The sequence below is a fragment of the Terrapene carolina genome, unplaced genomic scaffold (genome assembly GCF_002925995.2).
Source record: "Terrapene carolina triunguis isolate 2854851 unplaced genomic scaffold, T_m_triunguis-2.0 Scaffold310, whole genome shotgun sequence".
Classification (NCBI taxonomy): Eukaryota; Metazoa; Chordata; order Testudines; family Emydidae; genus Terrapene; species Terrapene triunguis.
The window spans coordinates 1,622,422-1,646,125 of NW_020664661.1; the positions used below are offsets into that span (position 1 = coordinate 1,622,422).

Consider the following 23,704-nt stretch of genomic DNA (forward strand, 5'->3'; position numbering starts at 1 on the left):
GCCGCGGAGGTCGATTTTGCCACCGTCCTTACAGCGGGGTAAGTCGGCTGCGATACGTCGAATATTTGCGTATCTTAAATCGACCCCCCCCTGTAGTGAGGACGTAGCCTTAGGTTGGTGTAAAGGACCCAGCAGTGTAGACACATATATTAACAGGTTGACTTAAGGCAGCTTCCTTCAACCTAACTTTTTAGTGTAGACCAGGCCTAAATTTCCAGTGTGTGATTTCTCACATTCCAAGCGTGCTTTGAAAAGAATCTCTGCATTCAGCTAAATGTCTAGTAACTCCTCCAGTAACTGGGTATCAAAAATGACTGCAGTGGCTGAGGAAAGGAGGAGAAAAAAGTAATTTCCTGGGTACTTTATTGCATTTCTGGACAGAGAAAGGCGTTTGCTTCTCAAACTGCACAAAACAGCTTAATTTGTGTAAAGCTGTATTTACATCCTAGAGTATTCCTGCATTGAATACTGTGCTTATTAGCATCTTTTAAAAAACAGAATTCAGCTGGAAGCAGGAACTTCAGACCTCCTTTCAAGGGCCTAGTAGGAGCTTGATGCTTCAGTGTCACTTGAAAACACAGTTCAGATCAAACAGTGAATGCACAAGAATGTGAAAGACACTTTGGACTTGGGCCCAGAGCAAAGAATAAAGTACTGTGGTGTTAATGGAGAAAATCAAGTGGGGCAGTTGTACCTCTAGCCTCATGCTGCTAACACTGTCAGCCAGATCTCAGGGCCAGGCCCTGGAACCAGCCACAGGTAGACAAAAGTAACAGCTGCAATTCCTTTAATATTCCTGAGACTAGATCCAGCTGGCTGGTGGAGAAGAAAAGGGTCGTAGTGCCTGTGCTCTTTTGGAGATGACTTGCATCCACCGACAGGGACAGTACCAGTACACAGTCCCAGCACTCAGGAGACCATATGGACTGTAATTGTGCCTCCTCGCATCCCCATATGAGAGCTAGTCACCTCTAGGCCCTTAACGACCAAACTAGAGCATGTATTTCTCAGCAGGGACAAATAATTCATAGTCCTTTAAAGTCCAGCCTATATGCAAAGAAAATGAATTACCATGTTAGATGGCTGGTGCAAGACCAGCAGTGTTTGGAGGAGGGGGTATCTTCCCCTTTTGCACACCCAGGATTTCACACTCAGTAAACACATTCAGGAAGGACTTAGCGTGGGTTCTGGGACTAAGCCACACATGTGCCAAATGGGAGAGCGAGTTGTCATGTGACCCTGGCTGTGATATCTTGATAACTGCCCCTTTGGAGTCCTGTTCCTACAGTGCTGTATGTGGAACAAGTTACTGAGCGGAGCCCAACAGCCCACAACAAAAATGTCTACAGAAACTCTGCTATCCATTCTCTCTCCATGGACTGCACTGAAAGTACACTACTCAAAGCTCCCTGTGTGGAGTTTTTGCACAGTCACCCTAGTGCTGCTCTCCACTGGGTCCTTGCACTAGGGTGACTGTGCAAAGTCCTCCACACAGGGAAGTGCATCTCTTTAGGGGAGAAATCATTTTAAAGGACACCTTTAAATGTACAAGCCACACTACATATTTTATAAGCAACAGTACTTGGAAGAAATAATGTCCGGTCTAGTGCTGGACGCAGGCTTTGATGCTGGATGCAATGATCTCTCCATGAGAAGTCATAGCTGAATGTCCCGGTCATTTCTGGCCCTGGTAGTCAGGTTGTGGCAATGGGTACACTTCTGAGGGACGTGTCCCTCTCCCAGGCAACGGATGAACTGTGGGTAACCGTCAGTTACTAGGAAGGCATCCAAGCAGAAAATGCACCTCTTCAACTTGGGAGAGCCAGACACAAAGGTGAGGGAGAAAGCTTCTCAGTTGAGAAGGGCGGGAAGCAGAAAACAAAGTCCTAAGCTATGCGCTAACGAGGAGGGTAAGTAGGAAGGAAAAATTAAGTTGTTGTTTAATAGGCAGACAACAAGAAAAGGAAAGAAGTAACTACTAAACTACACTACAACTAACAGGTAATGCACTATCTAAGAGGTCAAAGGAGATGCAGGCTGTGCTATGGATTTAGTCCCAGACCATAGGAGGTAGAGAAGGAACTGGGGGGCAGTCGGACCGCATAGTGCTACATATACATGAGATGGGCACACGTGCGGTCCAATGGGCACTGCTGATGAAGATCCTCCGATCCCAGGCACAGGGGACGCTGCCGCACCTACAGTGGAGCACCCACATGGACATCACTGGAAGAACAGTACTTTCAAGTTAAAATTAGTTCGTATTCATTCACATGGCCCAACAGTGCTACATTTTTACAATAAACCAGAGGGGGGGGGTTTCATCCAGAAAATTTGGTTACAAGGATGCAAAGCAAAAAATAGTTAATTTAGTGCCTAATTCTAAATAGCTTATTTGGTGCCTCACAGATACGGCAGCCAATGAGAACTGTGTACCTAGATCTGAGGACAGAACTCAGCCCTTCACATGTATGACAGCACACGAGTCAGAACTGGTTTTGTCAAGGAGCCTACACAGAAGCCACTAAAATATCTAACCTTCCTGTAGAAATCTCAGCCCCCACCTTCTTATATCTATTTTGGTTCCTCTCTAGTTCATTCTAACTGTAAGAGGCTCTGACTCAGACATAATGAGAATAATTCGCCTTAATTCTAGCACTGAAGAGATTTATGAAATCTTGTACACTCAGAGAAGTGTGTGAAAAGATGAACTGATGAGCCTCAGGAAAAAAAAGAGCTCTCTCAGATCTCTGATCAGGTCAAACTAGACATTTAGACTTAAAAATAACAAATAAATCCACGTGAAGACAAAGACCTATTGTATATTACTCACTCCTCCAGAACAACCCACAGCAGGGTGAGCGTTACATGGGAAAACTCAGTGCAAATTCACTCTCTAGCATTCTCAGCTCTTTTCTTCCAGATGTGAGGGCTGCGGATAAAGAGAAGAAAGATTTGTGTGCCCACAAATAGGCGGTAGGGGATACTTCCTTCCAAATGCACAGATTGCCACAGTTTCTTACAGAAATCCCATTAACCTAGGAACACTAAAGCAGAGGCACAGTCCCCTGCAAGCTACTTCCTTCCCATCCCACCCCATAGCTCACAAAGGAGCTGTGCTGCTAGAAGGTACCACCAAAGATGGGTGAGAGGAGAATTAGCTGTGCAGTGGGAGTTCTGACTAGAATGCTCCAGGTTTGCCAGGGTATAGGGTGACCAGATGTCCCGATTTTATAGGGACAGTCCTGATTTTGGGGTTTTTTTTCTTATATAGGCTCCTATTACCCCCCCACCCCCGTCCCAATTTTTCACACTTGCTGTCTGGTCACCCTACCAGGGTATGACAGTCCAGAGAGCAGATTCCCCTGACTCTACCCCTCCTCTTTGGGAGGGAGAAAAAGTATGTCCTTCCTCTCTCTGCTTACCAGCTCGTTCCCTTATGAAAATGTATGTAGAGTTCAATAGGAAATGCTAATTGTATATAGGCTTTTCAGACCATCCTCCAGAATTGTACAGAAAATGAAATTCATGCTACAGGATTCTATAGGAAGGCTCAGAAAAATCTATAGAAAAGATTCCATTCTCTGTTAAATTCTGCTGGGTTTTAAGAGTAATTTCTAGAGAAACTTGTTAATTTTCTATTAAACCTTATTGGTTTAACCCTATTACATTACATTTTCAATAAGCGTATTTGATTGAGTCTTAGCTCGTCCAAGCCACAGAGCAGGTTGGAGTAAAGATTGGTCTTAAACCCATGAACATCAGTTTCTTCTTTATTTAGTTGACATAACTTTAGTTCCAGAGCCTCTGGAAGAGCTTTCAGCCCTGCAGGCAATTCTCCCTGCACACACTGCTTAGGATATCAAACTCTTGCAAAGGAAATGCACAAGTCTGAATTCAGAACTTGACAACCATGGGAGCTCTGCCTATGGAGGTGCAGTGAGGCGGAGTGGCCTCCCACTGAGCCAAAGGGGGAGGAGCCATTCTGCAATTCCCTGGTGGGCGGAGCCAGGCCAGGCTCATCCCTCCCACCAGAAGCTAAGGTGCAGGACAGGAAGTATAAAAGGCAGGGTCTGTAACCCAGTTGAGTCTGAGCCAGATGTCTCCACCTGCTGCAGATCCCCAGAGCAGAACCCAAGCTGCACCACGCCCTGCCCCTGGAGGAGGCCAACCCAGGCGAAGAACTGCCAGGACTGCTGCTTGCCACATACCCCGAAGAGGTGGGGAACGACCCCGAGCCGCAGATACATGATGGTGGGAGAGTAGGAAATAGCCCAGGGAAAACCGATTATAGTCTGGTTGTGTTGCTGCCCAAACACCAGTCACCGTGTTTCAGGCGGATCCCCGCTAACCCAGTGGTGGAACACTCTGCCACTGTTAGGGCCCTGGGCTCAGACCCGGTGGAGTAGGGTGGGCCCAGGTCCCGTTACCCCATGCTGCCAACTCCACCCCTGGGTGGCAGCCTCCCCACCTAAGGCCAAGGGGCCTGCGTTTGTCTGCCATTTGCTACAGCTAGGACAACAGACTGTTCGTTGCTCCAGCCCTGCCTGAGGGTTTGAGCCCCTAGATTGTTTCCCTGAGGGTCTGAGCCCTAAGACTGTTTGGCCCTGTCTGAAGGCCTGAGCTCACAGACTGCTTGTGGTTCTACCCTGATTGAGGGCCTGAACACTAAGACTGTTTGCTCTGTCCTGCCTGAGGATCTGCACCCCAAGACTATTTGATTCCTCTACCCTGCCTGAGGGCCGGATCCCTGAGACTGCTTGTTTGCTGTACATTATCGTGCCAGAGGGGCCTCAACCTCAACACTTGAATCGCTACTCTCCTGAAACGGGGCAATGCCTCAGCGAATGTAGTGAAGCAGAGTGGCCTCCCTCTGAGCCGGCAGGGTGGGGGCAGGACACCACCGCTAATACTACAGGAGGGCTAGCAAGATTAGGTTCTTGGCAAGCAAGAGAAGGGGACATTGCTTCCATTTGGGATTGTTTTCACCAGAAAATTACACTGAGTTAGAGCACAACTTTGAGAGATCACGTTAACTACAAGATATTGACTATGGCTTTTGCAATCAGTTTAGATAAGATCGAGCTGGTCATGAATTAATCTATTGGGGCCAAGGGTTTACCAATTACCAGATGATACAATGTTGAACATGACTTGCCCCAGTCTACACTGGCTGCAAAGTCATAATTATCACAGGGTGAGTGTGACAGGATACACCCGTGTGTTCACACCTACAGAGGTGTGATTTTTGTACAAGGCATGTCTTGTGAGGAGTCATTTAAAAACTCATAATTTGCTGGTCAGTATTGTCCTGGTAAAATATGTGTGGCAACACTGTGTGAAGTTATAAGATTCCCCTGTATGGTGTTATTAACACATATTCCAAACCCCATAGTCCTGCCCACATAGAAGCTGGCAAATAGGTCTGTCCTAAACAAAGGAATGAGTGATTGGCTTAATTTGAATTTAACCAATAAACAGAGTCATCAAGAAGAAAGGGAAGACAAAGGATGTTCAAACAGATAAAAAAACCCAGCAGGAAACATCCTTCCACATAGGCTCTGTGGCTCCTGGTGCTCAGCTGGAAATGTTTTTCCAAGAGGAGGACTGAAACTATAAAAAGGAGGGCCAAAATCCCAAGACACCCCCTCTCACTCCCTGCCTATTGCATTCACTGCACTTGAAAAGACAAAGGAAGCAGCCATTGGACTCTGGGGGAGGGGTCTTGACCTAAAGAGTTTGGTTAGTCAGATTGCTGAAGCATGTGAGAAAATGTTGTTTTGAATCTAATATAGTTTGTTAAGTTAGGCACTAGTAAGCATATTACCTTTATTTTTCTTGTTAACATTTCTGACCTTTATGCCTCATTACTTGGACTCACTTAAAATCTCTCTCTTTGTAGTTAATACACTTGTTTTACTGTTTAGTCTAATCCAGTGTGTTCAAGTTGAAGTGTCTGGGTAAATCCATTTGGAGTAACATGGTGTGTGCAAATTCCCTTAAAAGGAATAACGGCCTTAACATATTTGTACTGTCCAGGAGAGGGCTGGGCAATACAAGACATACGTTTCTGGGGGAAGATCTGGGACTGGGATTGTATTGGGGTCACCCTGCAGCATAACCAAGGCTAGTAAGAGCCAAAATCTGGCTGCAGCACACAGACATAGCTGGAAGTGACTTACATGCAGGAGGCTGTTTGTGAGGAATCCAGGTTGGAAGCTACAGCAGCAAAGCAGTGTAAAGGGCACCCCAGGTTAGAGGACCGGGGTAACACAGCTACTCAGTCTACACAGTTAGTTCACCTAACTCCTCAATGTCTTGCTCTAATTCAGTGTAATTTCCTAGGCTGAACCCTTCTTTTGTGCTTTAAAATGTTAGACCCCAAATCAAGAAAACAGGATGCAGAGACACATAAAACCAGAAATAAAGATGAATATTCTTTTGCCAATAGCTTTGCAGCTTACTTTTATCAAGAATGGACCTTTCCATAATCTGCATTTGATACAGGTAATGTGAAGAACAGGAATTTGTAAAGAATATACCTTGAGCAAAGCATGGAAGAGGAGAAACTACAGCTCTACAGGTATGTTCCAGCCCACTGGAAAAGAGAAAAATAGTTAAATTACACAACAATGTAATGCAGCCACTGGAAGAATAAAGTGCAAAATGTTCTGTCAGCTCAAAGTAAAAAAAAAGGAACTACCACCCTGGGCCATCTGTGAAACCTGGCAAGCATCTTTCTTCCATTTTCTTCAACTAGTCATGTTATTTTTAAAAGCTAATAGTCACCATTTGTCTATGAATCATCTGATATGAGGCAACAGCATCCAAGTCTATATGAAACCCAAGGCAACATCATCTGTGTTTATTATTCTATAAAGAGCAGTGGTGCCAAGTTTCCTGCAACACCCACTTTAGACGCCGAAATCCAGAGGACTGAATGTGCTGCTGTTAGCGTTTAGAGACAGGAATACGGTTTGATCTAATACATCAGACAAAGGCTCAGTTGGTAATAAGATGGAATTGGATTCCACAGCAACTTAAAATAGTGCCAAATACTAAAAGCACCTTATGTAACTCATACCAGATAATTCATATTTATTCTCTTCAATTCTATTTCTCAAACTGGTGTTTTAAGCATCCTAAAAATACCATGAAAGTTCACAGATAGCAGTGAAATCCTTCTAGCTAATCGCATTAATGCAACTTGATTGATGTGTACAAATGTTTTATTTCACTCTGTTCTTACATTTGCTGCTACTGTATCACATTCAATATGAAATTATTCATGAACAGCTGTAATGACATGGGACTAATATTAGCACCGTGGCAATTACACTAGTAAATAGAGATTAATCTACCTAGGTTCCTGTCAGTACCTACCATTGGACAGCACACCAAGACACAGAGGAATAAAAGGATATTGTGGATGTATTGGAGAACATCTCTCTGATGGTTCTGCCTGTGACAGCTCCACAGAGTGCCTTCCTCTGCCAAAGGGGTGGGGTTTTGCATGGCTCTCTCTCCATAAGGGGGTGAGTCAACTGGAGGAAGAGCTGCCTGAATAGGGTGTTGGAGCTTAGCTGCTATCTACCCAGGGCCATGTAGATGTTGCAGTGCCTCGTGCAGAGTAACACATTTGGGGACCCACCTAGCTACTTGCAGTCCTGCAACCAGGCACTTCTCTGAATGCTTTCCTGCACACCCATGCCACCACCTACCTGCAATCTCTTCTAAGGCTGCAGTAGCATCCCCCTACACACATAGCCAACCAACCTTTTGCAGGCTCTGAAGCCTCTGGTCACCCACCTAAAATGAAGTGAGTCTGAAGTACAAACTTCCAGACAGGAATGATGGGAGGCCAGTTGGGGAATTCTTTCTTCACTGTAGCCTGCCAGCATGAAGGACAGGGAATCAAAGATAGTGGCACTGGCAAAACCAAGGTCCCAGCCCTGTGTGGCCACAAATGTAAAGTGAATCCCAAAGCCTCCCCAGGGCCTATGCTCAGAGCTGTTGTACTGATCTTTGCTAAGAAGCTTCAGGAAGTGCAGAAGCCCTATGTTTGTATTATTATAGACCTAGCTCAAGATCAGGGCCCCATTGTGCTAGGCATGGTACATAGACAGAGTGAGAGAAGTCCATCCCCACCCTGGAAGGTTTACAACCCAAATAAATAGGCAAGACTGACAAAAGTAGAAGAGGAAACAGAAGCAAAGTTAAGTGACTCATCCAAGATCACACAGCAAGTCAGAGGCAAAGCCAGGCCAGTCAGAATTCAGGTCTCCTGACTCCTAGACTTCTGCTCTATTCATTACCCCACGTCGTTGCTCAACTTACATACCCCTTCTACTTCCACTAGCAGGAAGAATTGTTACACTTACCAACAGGGACCCCAGAAAGCAATACGAGGGAAATCTAAGATACGGTGCATGAACATGGGAAGGGGTTTTGGGGGAAGCCAGCTGGTATGCTACATAAAAGCGGGCTCTTTTCTTCACTGAAACACACTCTCTGCTTCTGTGTCCCAAACAGTCATTCTACAGGTTCTCATGGACCCGGAGCAGCTACAAGGTGCCAATTTATACCTTGTGGGAAAGGCACTGGGATTAGAAATATGTATTCAGCTGGACACATTGGTTGCCAAAGCATGTTCACTGGCCAAATTTTCCCTTTCCCTTCAAGAAGGTTTGTCTGTGAGATTCCAGTAGGTATAGTCCATATATACAAATAGCAAAATCCCTGCGCCTCCACCCACACTCACCTGCAGCTTGATAAGTGCTTCCCCCAGTTGGCAGATCAGAGTTGCCAGCCCTCCAGGATTGTCCGGGAGTCTCCAGGAATTAAAGATTAACCTTTAATTAAAGATTATGTCATGTGATGAAACCTCCAGGAATACGTCCAACCAAAATTGGCAACTCTAGTATCCAAACATGTCAAAAATGCTTCTACCCTTTCTAAGATCAGCGGACATGTTTGTCTGATGTTGAAATGTCTCTGTTCCATTTGGCTATTCCCCTGTAGATCAGAAGAGGTAGGTGGGTTGTTGCTATGTTCGTGTGTTATATGCCATAAGCAATTCTTCCCCTACTAACACCTTGCTCTGTGCAAGAAGTAAGGTTCTTTGGCCCTTTCCTCCCTCCTGTGTGCTTGGCAAGCTACTCTGGCTCGTGACCGGGGGGGGGGCGGGGGGAGGCTGGAGCTGGGGGCTCCTTCCACTCCTCATCCCTCTCTGCTTCCACCCACAACTTGCTGACATCAGGGAGTATCACCACAGCTAGAGTCATATTCTGAGCAGAGGGCCTTAATCCCTTTCTCCTAGGCGTGTGTGTGTGTGAGTGACCGCTGTGACAACCTAACCCCAGCCATGCTGACTATTTAATTTAATTTATTTATTTACATAATATATAACCACTCCAATATTTGTCCTTGGTAACCTGTGAGACCTGATGTCAGTACATCTCCTTTGCAGCAGATTATTTTTTTGCCCTCTTTCATTTCCTATTTAGGATGAGCGTAGAGGTAGAGGTACTCGATCTCATCATACCTCAGTTCCCATTTGTAAAAGAGACTAACAGAACTTATTCCACCTTAGCAAGGTGCTGTGAGATGCTATGGATACAAAGGGTACAGGAATTCCATCATAATTCACTTCTTACTTTTGTAGAGGCTTTTCTGGGGAGCCCAACAGAAAAGCCTCTACAAAAGTAAGAGGTAAGTAATGATGGAATTTCTGCACCTTTTGTATCCATACTTATTATGGCCCAATCCCATGCCCACTAACATTAGTGGAAAGACTCCCCTTGATTTCAAGGAGTGTTAGATCAAGCCCTATCAAACCACATTTGACTTCATAAGCCTCCAAAAGCCCATGCCGTTGTGGAAAATAAAGTATAAATTTGTTTTAAAAAATATCATTCATTGAAGGGGGAGCACTGAGTATGTGTTTTAATCACCAGCATCTACTGCAGGAAGCTGTCTACAGATACATCAACTCACACTTGTAGTCAGATGTTGCTAGATGTTGGCTGCATGTGGGAGCCCTTTGTGTCCTGTCCCAGCTCTGCACAGACAGTTGGCACAGCAGACCTTGATCGAACTGCCCAATAACCACAGACTCAGTTCGTAGTGAAGGCACTTGGTCAGGTTTATTGTCAATGAAGCACGGTCCTAATGTCCTGGCTCAATGGTTACAGATACACTAACACATGTATGCCCGTTGCAATTGACTAGCTCAGTTAATGGCGGGACTTTCCATTATCCTCTAGACCAACCAAAGACGCCCTCGGAGATACATCTTTATACACAGATACAAACAAGTTACGAATTGCCCCGATGTATCTAGGTGCCACCCTCTGATGTATTTGGGTGCCACCCATTGCCTTGTACCTGTTGGTTCAATCAAAACATTTCTATCCATCATGCTGTCATCCTGACCTTATCTTTAGGATGGGTCAGTGTGTTGCTGTTCTCTTTGGGGAATATGCTGGTATCAGGCTGTTCTGGTACCATCCTTCTGGAATGTGTTTGCATATGTGTTCTTGTGCCTAGCACTGCTTAGGAATATGTGTTTCTGCAATATTATCCCTGTTCTTTCCAGATTTTGTGAGCAGGCCCTGCCTTTTGCTCACAACTTAACTTTGCTTTATAGCAGCAAAGCTTTGACCACTACTTTAGTTTAGGCCTCAGGCCCTCATACCAGGCCTCTGATACAAGGGCTTATGTTTCAGGCCCTCTTCCTACATTATTGTTTACTGGTAAGAAAGATTTTGACCCAAAATAGTACTCATTTTTCACCCTTCACAAGCAAAAAACCCAGCCAAAAATAATAAAAAAATAAGGTTGGACTTTTTTTGAGCTCTAAGGATTTTTGGATAAAGCTCGCTGTTGAAGGCTGAGAACTCGTGTTCTACGTATATTCTGATTCCAAGAAAATGATGGACTTTCCATCTGTCAGAAGACGGCAAGATGTCTCAGATGGCTCACAGGGGGTATTATTAATAATAATAAATGTTGCCATTATACAAGCAACTCTGACATGAACTGTTCTTATCTAATGTTAGTTCAGACTGCCAAAGGAATGTGGTTTCAACTGCCTTGGCATGGAGCAGCAATTCTTTTCAGAGCCCAATTAACTTCAGTCACAAGCACACACTTCCTACGGATATCCCAAAGGATCAGAACCAAACCAGGCTACGTTCCTAAAGAGTAGAAGGGACACCACAGGAAAATGAAATTCTGCCACTAATCTGTTAATTTACAGTTTGAAGAATGAACATTCAGAATGCCACCCACTCCCTAAAATAGCCTGGGGAGGACAAAAAACAGTAGCAGATTTTTATAGCTGATGCACTCATCTTATTTCTGTTTCCAATAGTCAAGCAATGCAATGGTCTCTCGTGGAAGATGACAGTTCAGCAGATATTATAGTTGAGCGTGTTTATTTTTTATATGAATTATTCTGTAAATTATACAGAATTTATGTGCACTTCTAGGGCTCAGGCAAGTTGTATCAGTGTGGAAACGTTTGGACGCCCTGGTGTAAAGTAATTAGGGCTGTCAATTAATCACAGTTAACTCAAAAAAATTAAGTGCAATTAAAAAAATTAATTGCAATTAATTGCATTGTTAAACATTAGAATACCAAATGAAATTAAATATTTTTGGATGTTTTTCTACATTTTCAAATATATTGATTTCTATTATAACACAGAATACAAAGTGTTCAGTGCTCACTTTCTATTATTATTTTTGATTACAAATATTTCTACTGTAAAAATGATAAACAAAAGAAATAGTATTTTTCAATTCACCTCATACAAGTACTGTAGTGCAATCTCTTTATCGTGAAAGTGTAACTTACAAATGGAGATTTTTTTTGTTACATAACTGCACTCAAAAACAAAACAATGTAAAACTTTAGAGCCTACAAGTCCACTCAGTCCTACTTCTTGGTCAGCCAATTGCTAAGACAAACAAGTTTGTTTACATTTACGGAGATATTGCTGACTGCTTCTTATTTACAATGTCACCTGAAAGTGAGAACAGGTGTTCACATGGCACTTTTGTAGCCAGCGTTGCAAGGTATTTACGTGCCAGATATGCTAAACATTCATATGCCCCTTCATCCTTCGGCCACCATTCCAGAGGACATGCTTCCATGCTGATGATGCTCGTTAAAAAAATAATGTGTTAATTAAATTTGTGACTGAACTCCTTGGGGGAGAATTGTATGTCTCCTTTTCTGTTTTATCTGCATTCTGCCATATATTTCATGTTATAGCAGTCTTGGATGATGACCCAACACAGGTTCGTTTTAAGAACACTTTCACAGCAAATTTGACCAAACGCAATGTGAGATTTCTAAGGATGGATACAGCACTTGACCCAAGGTTTAAGAATCTGAAGTGCTTTCCAAAATCTGAGAAGGACGAGGTGTGGAGAATGCTTTCAGATATCTTAAAAGAGCAACACTCCGATGCGGAAACTACAGAACCCAAACCACCAAAAAAGAAAATCAACCTTCTGCTCGTGGCATCTCACTCAGATGATGAAAATGAACATGCATCGGGCCCCACTGCTTTGGATCATTATCGAGCAGAACCTGTCATCAGCATGGACGTATTTCCTCTGGCAGGGGCGGCGAGTTATATTCTCTTGTGGTGCCTGGACTCCTGCAATATTCAGGGCTGGGGGCCCTGCTCCACCAATGTTTGGAGCTGGGTCTCTCCCCCGGCCCTGCCCGGAGCAGCCCCCGGAGCGCCCCTCCCTGGCCCCCGGAGCGCCCCTGCCTGAGTGAAAGCGGCACAGCTCTCCCTGGCCTCCACTGCCGGCAGCTACAGCACAGTACAAGAGGAACACCGGCAGCAGGCTGAGGCAGCTGCTGCTGCTACTGCACCTCGGAAGGGGGAGGGGGAGGGGGAGGGGGAGGGGGAGGAGGCACACATGTGCTTGGCAGCCCTCCCCTCCCCTCCCCCGGCACCAGACGCTGAGGGGGCTTCCGGCAGGAGACATCTGGAGTGGACCTCTGTGACTCACCTGAGCAGCTACTGGGGCTTCGGTGAGTGTTTGACCCTGTGAGCCACACACACACCCCGAGCCACCACTCCTGCAAACACTGGGCAAGGGGCAGCCCCATCCCCCACCCCCAGTGAGGCTATGGCGAGGGGCAGCAGGGGAGGAAGGAAACCACATGTGATGGCAGTCCCCCCCCCCCCCCCCAGCACCCACCACACCCTCCCAGAACCCACACCCCCTCTCCGGCTCCCAAACTCCCTCCCAGAACCCTGCACCCCAGCCTAGAGCCTGCACCCAAACTCTGTCCCAGAGCCTGCACTCCTCACCCCCTCCTACACCCTCAGCCCCTGCCCCAGCCCAGAGCCTGCAACCAGCACCCAAACTTCCTCCCAGAACCTGCACCCAAACTCTGTCCCAGAGCTTGCACTCTTCACCCCCTCCTGCATCCCCAGGCCCTGTCCCGGCCCAGAGCCTGCACCCCCACCCCCTTCCCACACACCCCCTCCTGCACCCAAACTCCCTCCCAGAGCCTGCACCCAAACTCTGTCCCAGAGCCTGCACTCAGCACCCACTCCTGCACCCCCAGGCCCTGTCCCAGCCACAGCCTGCACCCAGCACCCAAACTCCATCCCAGAGCCTGCACCCCAGACTCCATCCCAGAGCCCAACCTCTCAACCGTCCTACACCCCAATTCTCTGCCCCAACCCAGGGCCTGCACCCCAGACCACCTCCCCCCACCCAAACTCCCTCGCAGAGCCTTAGGCAGGTGGGGGGGCAGAGTTTGGGGGGGCGGGCTCTAAGCGTTCTGGGCACCACCAAAATTTCTACAAACCTGCCGCCCCTACCCTCTGGAATGGTAGTTGAAGCATGAAGGGACATATGAATCTTTAGCACATCTGGCACATAAATATCTTGCGATGCTGGCTACAACAGTGCCATGGCAATGCCTGTTCTCACTTTCAGGTGACATTGTAAACAAGTTTGTCTGAGCAACTGACTGAAGTAGGATTGAGTGGACTTGTAGGTTCTAAAGTTTTACATTGTTTTATTTTTATTTTATTTTTATTTTTCAATGCAATTATTTATTGTACATAATTCTACATTTGTAAGTTCAACTTTCATTATAAAGAGATTGCACTACAGCATTTGTATTAGGTGAATTGAAATATACTATTTCTTTTGTTTTTTACAGTGCAAATATTTGTAATAAAAAATAAATATAAAGTGAGCACAGTACACTTTCTATTCTGTGTTGTAACTGAAATCAACATATTTGAAAATGTAGAAAACATCCGAAAATATTTAAATAAATGGCATTCTGTTATTGTTTAACAGTGCGACAAATCTAGGCAGACTCAGTAGCGCATAGCCCCTTGAAGGAACTTAAGATGATGAAGATATTTGCATCCCCAATGCAAGATGGCTGGTTTAGTAGGAGGCAGTAACCTGCCACTGAGCTTCTCGGGCTTTGATAGGGACCAGATTTAGAAAGTCAGGATGGTCCTGAATTTAGAATATCAAGTGTCAGCCACTGTCACTTGATACCATGGTTTATACCATGATGGCTACAGCTACACAGCAAACACTGTACACAGGCGATCCTACCAGAGCTAGCTTGAATGTAGCTAAAAAGGTAACAATAGTGCTGTAAACAGCATGGCACGGGCTTCAGCACAAGCTAGAGAGGCCAGTGTGTACTCAGGGTACATAATTGGCTCTCTTGCCTGTACTGTGCTGTTTATGTTACTACAGTTAGGGTTGCCAACTTTGTAATATTTAAAAACCGGACACTCCAGCAGGAGTGCCGGAACCTCCCCTCCCCTTCCCCCTGAGAACACACCCGTGCCCCGCTCCTTCCCCCCCAGACCTCACCCCTGTCCCACCTCTTCCCCCAAGGCCCCGCTCCTGCCCCTTCCCTCTGAGACCCTGCCCCCCATTCACTCCTCTTTCCCTCTCCCTCCCCCCCCCCTCGCATGGGTCAGGAAGGACTCACCTGCAGAGCCGATTAAGGTAGGAGGTGGCCCTTGCTAAGTAGGGGCTGGCACGAGTGATGACTCGGCACCTCCCTGCCTCCCCCGCCTGCGGTAACCAGACTTTGGGTGTCTGTTCAGACGGAAAACCAGAAACCTGCCCACCCTATTACCCATGCTAGCTGTATTCAAGCTAGCTCAGGTAGGGAAGCCCGTGCACAGAATATTGAGTTTCTCTCACAGCGCATAGCTTTGTGATGTCAAGACGGCACTCTGGCAATGCACGCTACAGCAGACTGCCTAACATGCAATCCAACAGCACAACTGGTAGGCTGGGCAAATGGGAGCCTGCCTGCCTGCTACTTGGTACTGGCTGCCTGTCTGGCACCTGGATCCACCTAGAGAGGTTAGATCTAAGCCTTTAATGAACGATTACAGCTCATCACGGGCACTGAGCACTTCTGAAAATCTGGGCCTGGGGCTTTATCTTTGGGAGCCTGTCAGGACGGAAGAGGAGCTGTCTATGTCCTTCCTGCTACAGATTCTGGCCTATGGCATGTCCTGCCTTCAGGGCTGGTATCCATGAAATAGGCACTGAACATGTAAGACTCTGTGCCTCAGAGCAGACGCCCAGTTGTCTCTGAAGAGTCTGACACAAAACTATTTTAGTCATTCTGAAGGCATTTTAGAATCAGTATTTTAGCTGGGTTCTGGTGTGGTTATAGTCTGTGGGAGGCACTTATCACGGAGTTCCCGAGCCCCTTGAAACTCAATGCCCCCAAACTTTAGTGTTACAAATCCAGACCTGGACCCCAATCTGAATTGTGTAGATTAGGTACACTTCTGGGCACCCGTCCTAAAGTATGTTGACGAACAGGCTCTGCATTAAAAAAAAACCTACAAAGCTCATGCCATATTGAAGAGAATGTGTTTAATAGAAAGCAAAGAACATTCATATCTATCTTGTCGCCCACAGGAGTTCTGACTCATTTTCACTTCTTTGCTGCATAAATGAATCCAGTATGTCAAAACGGCACTGTCAGGATGGTTGCAGTGTCACTTGTGACAGCATGAAGAAGGCTGTCATTTGCCGTGCTCTTCCTGTGAAGAAAGAGCATTCCCAGGCTCTGATGTGTTACACGCCTAACAATCCTTCCCGGTAAAATGTCAGGACTGTGTGTGTAAGGTTGGCGTGGGGCTGTATGTTTAAGCCCACTGCAGTTTGTCATTGAGAGGTTGGGAGTACATGTCCCTCTTCTTCTCAAATGACATTACCTCCAGCATGAAATAGTGAAAGTTTGATTTGCAGTTTAAAATTAAATGAAACATTCTTCCCAACTTTGTCAGGCTGACTTTCCAATGCCCTTCAACTGAGGAGCCAGCAGCACTGCTGAAAGGTCTTACAACAAACATGTCTTTGGAAAAAGTGACCTAAGTCATGCAAAGAACAGAGGATCCTGAGAGGAAGAAAGTGATAAAAGAACAGGAATTTTTTCCCTCTCTAACCTTCTGTGGACTGTGATTCTAGCAACCAATGTTTTCCAACACCATGGGTGGGAGGAGGATTGTTTATAGTATATAGACAAAGGCTGCAGCAGTAGCCAGATGAGGAGAATAACTTTTGTACAAGAACGGAAAAGTGAAGGGAAATGGCTAGGTGAGGACTCTTACAGGAAGAGAGACCATACTATGGTAGCACACAACTTTTCCTATGGAAAAGACAGGGATGTATGAAATAACAGAATATCATGAATAGTAACCATCTCATGTGATCTGTGGGTCTGTTGCTAACCAGACACCAAGAAAAGGCTGCAGTTCTCATTCCTAATTTGCGCTTCATTGGCAAAAAGGTCAAAGCGTTGCAAACATTGAGGCAGCCTCACATCACCCTTAAGAGATGGGCACTGGCCACTATTTTCAACAACATCCAGTGATTTTGGATGCCTCCATCTTTGGGTGCCCAACTTGAGATACCATAAAAGGTTTCTCAGCACTTTTGCTTTAAAGGCAGCCCAAAACCACAAGGTGTGTTTGAAAAGCTTGCTCATGCTCCCTGTTTGGCATCTAAAGAAATGGAGATACACAGAGAGCTTCAGGCCAATATTGTTTAAACTTGGGTGCCAATATATTGATTTTTCAAGGTGTCAAGTACCTGCAGCTCCCACGTCAAAAATTACAACCCTATTATACAATTGTATAGAATGGCTCAAAAACCTACAGAAAGGCTATTAAATCCAATAGGGTTTCAGAAAAATTTCCATATAACTCTCTTGATTTTGTCCCCATTGGATTCTGTACAAACCATCCAGACATGACATTCTGAAAGTCAAGTCAGCTATTTATGGATTTAGGTGCCTCACTTTTGGCTCACAAATTTGATAATGTATTGGGAAGTGACGTGCCTAAAGGCAGGGCCAAAGAACAGAACCCAGCTCTCTCAACTCCCAGGTCCAAACATTAGCCAAAAGAGCCATCTTTCCCCCCACTGTTCCTCAGCTTGGCTAGCTGAGCCCAGCTCTCTCACTTGTCCATTTTTAGACATTGATAATTAAAATACTAATTATAGCCTCTGTAGATATTTCACTAATCTTCTTCACACAGTCAAAACATCCGTGCCATTATTTGATGCTATCAGAGTAACAGCTATGGCAGGTGCAGACATCAAGTTACAGTATTGTTTTTCTAGCAGGAGTGGGGCAAAAATTTTACCACCCCCCAAAAAAACAAAAACAAAAAGCCCCAAAGTTTAAGCAGATGTGCTAAACATTCCAAAGAAACATATCTGCCCCCTTAACTTCTGTCACATTATTTCCAACTGATTTTTATGCTGCAACTAGCTTTTCATAGCTGCGAAGAAGATAAATGTCTCATTACCAAAAATAAATCCATCCATTATGGATGACAGAGAGAGGCACAGCACTACCTATTATGGTATCAAGCAACAGATTTCACTCCCTCTGCTACTGCCCATTAATTAACAATCTGACAAGGTTTTTCAAAAGAATTTCTGAGCTCCTTTGCTCCCCTCTTTAATTCCTTCATAATGCTTTGTATAGATAAACATGTCAGGCCAGGAAAGAAGCGGGACACCACATCTAACACAGTGCAGAACTTGTTTTCTATTCAAATCCAAATTACGTGGTGAAGAAGCAAAAATAGCATCAAAAGGAGAAAAATGCAAGAAATTTACACGATGTAACAAGCATGCATATAATTCCCAGCCTTGTCCCTGGTTCAAGCAGCTTAACCACCACATTTGTCTGCATCCCCATCCCACATAGACCTCTCTATTGGCACAGGCCCATACCAGAATTATATTAATCAACCTCCATGAAGCTGCTTCACTTTGTGCGACAGCATCCTTTCCCTGAATGCTAGACACATGACTTTAATAGGAAAAGTTTTAGCTTTGATAGTGTGATTTCCATAGCTATGAATCCATAAGCCTCCCCCCCTTTTTTTTCCTGTATATATTGCATTACATTTCTCACACTTGCTGAAGCCTGTATAGATCTCTCTCTCTTTCTCTGTCTCTGTCTCTCTCTCACACACACACCCCTCTCTCTCTTGAGACTTTACTTTTATTCTTTCTTATTGTTTGCCTTCATTTAAAAAAAAAAGATGTAGAGCAGGGGTGGGCAAACTACGGCCCTGGGGCCGCATCCGGCCCTTCAGATGTTTTAATCCGGCCCTCGAGCTTCCGCAGGGAGAAGGGTCCAGGGCTTGCCCAGCTCCGCGCATGCTGTGGCTTCACACGGCTCCTGGAAGGAGCAGCATGTCCCCCATCTGGCTTCTACACATAGGGGCAGCCAGGGGGCTCCACACACTGCCCTCACCACAAGCACCGCCTCCATAGTTCCCATTGGTTGGGAACTGCAGTCAATGGGAGCTGCCTGGCCGCGCCTCCACGTAGGAGCCGGAGGGGGGACATGCCGCTGCTTCCAGGAACTGCTTGAGGTAAGCGTCAACCAGAGCCTGACCCCCTCCTGCGCCCCAACCCCGTGCCCCAGTCCTGATCCCCCTCCCACCCTCCAAACCCATCAGTCCCAGCCCGGAGCACCCTCCTGCACCCTGAACTCCTCATTTCTGGCTCCACCCCAGAGCCCGCACCCCCAGCTGGAGCCCTCACCCCCTGCCGCACCCCAACCCCCAATTTCATGAGCATTCATGTCCCGCCATACAATTTCCATACCCGGATGTGGCCCTCGGGCCAAAAAGTTTGCCCACCCCGATGTAGAGTGAAAGTGCACGTGTTCAGAAACAGAACCACCATTGAGCAATTTGTCACTAACACTCTACCTAAGAGTCCAAAGGAAGTGGGGAAAACCCCATACAGAATAGACAATATGCAAATGGAGAAACTGAGGCACAAAGAAGGTAAGTGTTTTTTCCTCAGGGTAATTTGGAAAGTATATGGAGTAGAGATGTGTGGAGAAAATTTTCATGGGACAGGAAAACCATTCAAGATTTCAAAAAAACACCTTTCAAAAATTCATGAAAAATGAGACTACCGCAGAATAGTTATTAGGCCAGTGTTTAGGGCACTCTAATGCAGAGCAGGACCTTGAACTTGGGTCTCCCACATGCCAAAAGAATACCTGTGCTACCAGGCTAGTGGCCAGAGTTTTGGGTAGGTATAGCACTGTGTGAGTGTTGGGTTCTAACCAGAAAGTCCATCCTAGGCCTGAGAAACCTTCCCTAGTGAAAATTTAATCAAAACTGATGCATTCCTGCAAAAAGTTTCTGTTTCAACCAATTGGCATTTTCTGGTTAAAAGCTTTTGTTAAAAAACTCCCAACCAGCTGTGATATGGAGTCCTGGGCTTCATCCTGAAATCCAACTTTCCTCAGTGCACTTTTTTTAATCTCGGGGAGACAGGAAGGGACATTTTAAGTGGGCAGGAGAAACTGACATTTGCTCAGAGCCAGATTACAGCAAGGGTAGAAACTGTACTTCGGAGTAGCTTCTTTAAAACAGCGTAGGCAATTCCTACCCATGGGAACATCTCTGCTTTGTGTAGATAAATTTCTTTGCTTCTGCAATTCTGCTTAGCACATTTAAGAACTGAGAAGAGCTGAAGGAAGTACCGTACATAACAGGTAATGTGGACTGTATTTATAGACATTTGGTTTGAGGCATTGATTTTTAAGCAAATTTAGACTCCATTTTGAAGGGAAAAAATTGTTTCAGTTTTTACAAAATTGCTTACCTTGAACTAGATCAAGAATGGTTCCTCCTGAAGGTGCACTGAGCTCTCCAGAGAGCATGTGCAGAACACACCAGCCCCCACCTCAAATGATTTTCAATGCTGCAAAAATTATCCATTTAATCTAAGATCTTCAAAGGCCTCTTGGGGATTTACACACAGCTACCATTAATATTAATGGAAACTGTGCATCTAAATCCCCTAGGTGACTTTATTTGAAAATCTCAGTCTGGAGGTCTTGAACCTGTCCATCTACTTAAAGTGTAGTGCTATCTGCAAAGTCACTCTGTCAAAATGACATTGATTCAAATGTGCTCAGTTTAGAAGCAAAAGGTTGGGATTTTATTCCACACTCTCAGCCCTGTAAACTTGTTCTGGGCTCTGAGAGTCAAGCTGAGTTCAAGCTGGCTCATGCATTGTCACCAGCAGTAGGTTCTGCCACATGAAATTAGTTAAAATTCTGTTAAAGGGCAAGAGTCAGAATACAATCTAGCTCCCCCTCCCAAAGCTCTGCAGGGTTGACCAGATGATTTAAAAAAATTCTTATTTTTCCCATTAAAATAAGCAGATGTAGAGCTGAGTACACACAAGAAACAGGTTTGTTGAGTAGGAAGCTGCTATTTCTTTTTAAACTGTAAGCAATGACCTCCTCAGGTCCCTTCCAACCCTGATATTCTATGAATGTAAGCCAAGGCCCACTGGCCAGGTCCTCAGCTAGGGTAACAGGGCACAGCTAAGGTGAGGTCAATGAAGTCAACACATTTACACCAGCTAAGCATCTAGCCCCATGTATATGTATGTGTTTGTTCTGCCCATAGCGCAAAGGGGTCCAGTTCCTGACTGGGGCTTTTGGAAGACACTGTCATATATAAATATTCAATAATATTGTTACATAGTCACTTTTCTGATCAGAACCACACTAAAAAACAGATAATGCAGTTTTCAGCTGCAAGTCAAAGAAGAGGTCAGCCTATTCAACCCTTGAAAGTCAGCCTATTCAACCCTTGAAAAATACTATTTGAAATTTCAGAAACAATTCAACAGGGTGGGAAATTCCTCCATGTCTACAACATGGTAAGGGGAAAACATCAAGTCCCAGGGCAATTGTTTAGTTCATTGAATAATCTGAGCACATGATATTTCTAACTTTTAGAAATTGTGAAATGACTGAGCAACAGGTAATCTTCAAAATTAAACAAGACTCAATCACAGAAAGTATATTTTCACTAAGAGCTTCCTGGAAGTGTTCCTGTTCTGTTCTTTCAATAAGAACACGTATAAGTTGCAAATGAATTTTAGTTCTTCAAAGAGAAACAGCAGAACTAAAATTCATTTGCAAATTTAACACCATTAATCTGGGCTTGAATAGGGACTGGGAGTGGCTGGCTCATTACAGAAGCAGCTTTTCCTCTCCTGGAATTGACACCTCCTCATCTATTATTGGGAGTGGACTACATCCACCCTGATTGAATTGGCCCTGTCAACACTGGTTCTCCACTTGCGAAGTAACTCCCTGCTCTCCATGTGTCAGTATACAATGCCTGCATCTGTAACTTTCACTCTATGCATCCGAAGAAGTGAGGTTTTTACCCACGAAAGCTTATGCCCAAATAAATCTGTTAGTCTTTAAGGTGCCACCAGACTCCTTGTTGTTTTTCTACACCATCATGTTAATCCTGACTAGTTTTACAATTTTTGTGTGCAGTGTTGTTGTAGCCGTGTTGGCCCCAGTTTATTAGACACATAGGCACCCACGGGGAAAAAAAATGGTGGGTGCTCAGCAGCCTCCCTACCAGAACCTCCCCCTCTCCCCAGCGCCTCCTGCCCGCCAGCGGGCCCCGCCAATTAGCGCCCCCACCCCAGTGCCTTCCACCTGTCGCGGATCAACTGTTTCACGGCATCAGGAGGTGCTGAGGGGGAAGGGAAGGAGCAAGGGCGCAGCGTGCTCGGGGGAGGGGGCAGAGCAGGGGTGGGAAGAAGCAGGGCAGGGGTGGAGCCTTGGGGGAAGGGGTGGAGTGGGGGTGGGGCCTGGGCGGAGTCAGGGGGGAGCACCCCCCAGCAGATAGAAACTCGGCACCTATGATTAGAGAGACACTGTGGGCAAGGTAATCTCTCTTATTAGACCAACTTCCCTTAGTGAGAGAGACAAGCTTGCAAGCTTACACAGACTTTCAATCCTGAGGTGCAGCTCTGTGTAGCTCAGAAGCTCGTCTCTCTCACCAACAAAAGATGTTCCAATAAAAGATATTACCTCAACCACCTTGTTTCTCCACGTTTTACATTCGTTAGCCGGAGAACATCTGTTCATAGCTAACCATCCAAAGAAGAGGGAAATTAATAAAAGGTTATGAAGCAATCCAGCATGGCTTGCAAAGTATGACTATTCTGGCTAACAATACTAGAAAGGATGTAAATCAACACCGAGAGATGTTAAAAATAAATCTCCCTATCATTGTTTCCCAGTCCCCCCCGACACACACATCTTTCTTGTTAACTGATAAAATTAGTGCAAATCTTCCAGCAAAGAATCATAGTGAAGATGGAATAAATGTATTAGGTCAACTACTCTACCCCAGCAGAACATTTTCTAGGGCTTCTTTTAGTACCCAGTGATGGAGCAGCAGTTCTCAAACTGTGGGTCAGGACCCCAAAATGGGTCACGATGATGCTTTAATGGGGTTGACAGGGCCAGTGTTAGACTTGCTGGGACTTGGAGCTGAAGCCGACACCTGAGTCGCATCGCCAAAGGTGGTGGGGCTCAGGTCACAGGCCCCCCGCCTAAGGTTGAAGCCCTTTGGCTTTGCCCCTCCCCCCCCCCACCAGCCAGGGGCAGGGGGGCTCCGGCTTTGGTGTTGCCCCGCCCCCCCCCCCCCCGGGGCTGAAGTAGGGTTGCCAACCCTCCTGGATTGGCCAGGAGTCTCCTGGAATCGGCCTCAATCTCCCAGTTGCTATTCAAAGCAAGAGATTTTAATAGACTGAAGTCCAGTCAGCAGCGCAGTGGGGCTACGGCAAGCTCCCTACGTGCCCTAGCTCCGCACGGCTCCTGGAAGTGGCCAGCATGTCGAGCTCCTAGGCGCAGGGGCGGCCAGGGGGTCTCTGCGCACGGCCCCTGCCCCAAGTGCCGACTCCGCAGCTCCCATTGGCTGGGAACTGAAGCCAATGGGAGCAGCGGGGGTGGTGCCTGCAGGCGGGGGCGGTGCACGGAGCCACATGGCTGCCTCTGAGCCTAGGAGCCACAGGGACATGCCACTGCTTCCGGGAGCCACCCGAGCTAAGCACCGCCCAGCTAGAGCCTGCATCCCGCACTCCCTCCCGCACTCCAAACCCCTCGGCCCCACCCCCAAGCCTGCACCCCCTCCCACACCCCAACCCCCTACCCCAGCCCTGAGTCCCTCCTGCACCCAAACTCCTCCGAAAGCCCGTACCGCAAACCCCCTCCTGCACCCCAACCCCCTGCCCCAGGCTCAGCCCAGGGCCCCCTCCCACACTCAAAACATCTCGGTTTGAGAACCAC

General features: G+C 46.1%; 1 protein-coding gene across 1 annotated transcript in view; it reads right to left on the minus strand.

The window, feature by feature from the left end:
- Window positions 1-23,704, minus strand: part of LOC113407755 (sorbin and SH3 domain-containing protein 1-like) — a 186,283-nt gene that overhangs the window by 119,029 nt on the left and 43,550 nt on the right. Inside the window, exon 2 of the mRNA XM_026657790.2 lies at window positions 6,543-6,598. The gene's annotated coding sequence lies outside the window, so the exon portion shown is untranslated. The remainder of the gene's footprint in view (window positions 1-6,542; window positions 6,599-23,704) is intronic.